Below are 2,614 nucleotides of genomic sequence, written 5' to 3'. Positions count from 1 at the left end.
CCTTCTTCTGGAACTCCCTCCCCTCTCAGACTCTCAAGGTTTCCTCCAGCGTGTCGGTTCCCACAGAGCAGACCTTTGGTCTGAGACCTGACAGTCCAGATGCCACGCATGCTGCCGCGTGGCGGCGGTGTCGCGGCTTGGGACAAGAGGAGGCCCCACGGTGCGGGCTGGGGCGCCAGGCACCGCGCGGGCGCTGAGGGTGGGGGTGACCCCCACCCCGGGCCGCCGCCGCGCTCCCAGAAAGGGGACAGAACAAGAGGCAAAAAAAAAAAAAAAAAAAAAGCAGCAGCCTGTGGCACCCGGTATTCCCAGGCGGTCTCCCATCCAAGTACTAACCAGGCCCGACCCTGCTTAGCTTCCGAGACCAGACGAGATCGGGGGCGTTCAGGGTGGTGTGGCCCTAGACGGCGGCGGAGGGCGCCCCTGCCCCGCTCAAGAAGCCGAGCCTCTCTGGGCTTCCCCGCCGCCGCCTCCCGCCCCAGGCCCCGCGCCGGGCCGGGCCGGTTGAGTTCTCCGGCCGGCCGGGTCCCGCGGGCTCCCAGGGACGGGGGTGATGGGCGGGGCGGGGCGGGGGGCTGTCTCTCTATACACACACACACACACTCACACTCACTCACACTCACACAAGATGCGCCTCCACGGCTGGACTCGCCAAGGTGGAGCCCTCCCAGCCCCCCTCGTCTCCTCGCCCGGCCTCCTTCACCTACCCGCTGCCCACCCCCAGCGCGTCGCTGCCTGCCGCTGACTGCGCACGCGCGGGACGCTCGCCCTTTGACCCCAGCCAGGGGCCGCCCTCCCCCACAACCCCTTTCAGCTGCGCCCCCCCCCCTCGCCCTGTGGGTGGGCTGCCGCCTATTCCCCCGGGCCAGGGCTGGGGCACAGCCAGTGTATGGGGCGTCTCTCTCTGGGGATGTGTCCCATGGGTGGGGTGGGGTGGCGTGGTTTGGGGGGCGCTGAAGAAATCAGTCCCCTCCATCTCCTACCTCTGGAAAACGCCCAAGCCCGTGGAGAACTGCCGGCACCGCTTCGTGGGGGCCGGGACCCTCCTCCGTGTCCTCCGGTGGCCCAGTCCAAGGGGCCTGGGCCTGGCCGGGGCTGCATTGGACCCCGACCACCCTGGCGTGTGGACTCGCTAAAAATCGGCCATTAGATATTGGATTCCAGCTTCCTGGAGGTCATTTCACTAATGAGTGCACCGGAAAGAGTTTCCTAATCCATCTGTGAGGGTGGCAACTGAAAGAGAATTTTAAAGCTGACAGAATAGGCGAGGGAAGGCATAGGAGATTTCCACACCCAGCAAGGAAGCCTTTCCCGAAATGGAAGAAAGAAACGAGCAAACAGAGACACCGGTAGCCCGCCCGGAAAAGAGTCTGCCCCTTAGAGAAAGCACCCTGACCAGGTTCACCCGTGGGTGGGTGGCGAGCTAGCGGCATTCAGAAGAGCGAGGCCCGCAGTCTGTGCGGAAGACACCTGCGCTCGGGTGTGTGTGGCGGCGCGATTCACAAGCAGCTCTAGATGTTAAACCAAGGAGAAGCCAGGGAGTTCCCAACGCCCCAGGTGTCCTCAGCCCACGACTGGCTGCTGTGGGAATGCGAAGCCCGGCTCCTTGTCTCAGAGCGGGGTTCCCAGGAGGATCAGGCTGAAGCTGGGACTTGGCCTCAAAGTGTCCCCTCGCATGGCCACCCCCTTCCCCTTCCTGCTCCTCTACTCCTGGTGCCCCTCCATCCAGGGGCCAGACCTTAAAGAGTCACCGCAAGAGAATCCTGGTCCCAAAGGAGCCTTCTGGGGGACCGGTGCTGAGAGAGGTTGTGGGCATGGCCCGCTGGGGCTCTGCCCGACCCAGGGCTGAGAGATGCCACCTCCCAGCTCTGGGTCCCTGCAGGAAGTGTTGGCAAGCACAGGGCCGGTCCTCCAAAGGCCCAGGTGCAGGGAGCCCAGGCCAAGCAGCCTGTGGAAGAAGCCACTTGCCGTGCCACCCCGGGAACAGGACTGCAGGCCCCGGCCCTTCCCACCTCCTCCTCCTCCTCCTCCTCCTCCTCCCCCCCGCCCCCCCCCCACAGGGCACAGGGCTCAGAGACACCTCAGACTCTTGCTACCCAAAGTGCAAAGGGCATCAGTTGCTCCTCCAACCCCCCTCCCCCCGCCCAGCAGACCACGTTGTCCAGCCAGCCCCCGGGCCTCCCTGGGGTGCCCAGCACAAAAGTGCAGACACCCACCGGACCCTCAATCTCAGTTTTCGGATGTTTTTGCCACTCTAAGGACCCGCAGGCCAGCTGGGCCTTCGGGCAGGACAGAGAGCCCCGGAATCCGACGTGGAGAGCTGCGTGTACGTCCCCATCAGGAGGCGGTCCCCACCTCCGCGGCTCTCCCCTTGCGGGGAGCGGCAGCCCAGCCGGCAGCCCCAGGGCCTCAGGGAAGACACCAGGCTGGGCCCCCCCGCGGCACAGCGGGGGCACGTCCCCCGCACTCACGCGACTTAGGGACGGCTGCTGGAGACTGCTGCGGCCACCCTGCTGCCGGGTTTCTGGAGGGCTTCCTGGAAGCAGCGTCCACACCAAGCCCTTGGAAGGCCCAGGCGACGGAGGAGCCGGTCAGGCAGGGGCCGAGGACGGTG

General features: G+C 66.0%; 1 non-coding gene across 1 annotated transcript; it reads right to left on the bottom strand.

Annotated features, from left to right (window-relative positions):
- Positions 1-287: 287 nt before the first annotated feature.
- LOC142872517 (5S ribosomal RNA) lies at positions 288-406 on the bottom strand. The gene has a single exon (XR_012920774.1). It is a non-coding gene; the product is annotated as a 5S ribosomal RNA (ribosomal RNA).
- Between the last annotated feature and the right edge of the window lie 2,208 nt (positions 407-2,614).

This window comes from Microcebus murinus, chromosome 8, assembly GCF_040939455.1.
Source record: "Microcebus murinus isolate Inina chromosome 8, M.murinus_Inina_mat1.0, whole genome shotgun sequence".
Taxonomy (NCBI): domain Eukaryota; kingdom Metazoa; phylum Chordata; class Mammalia; order Primates; family Cheirogaleidae; genus Microcebus; species Microcebus murinus.
The sequence above is the reverse complement of the archived record's forward strand: the minus strand, read 5'-3'. Positions and strand labels throughout refer to the sequence as shown.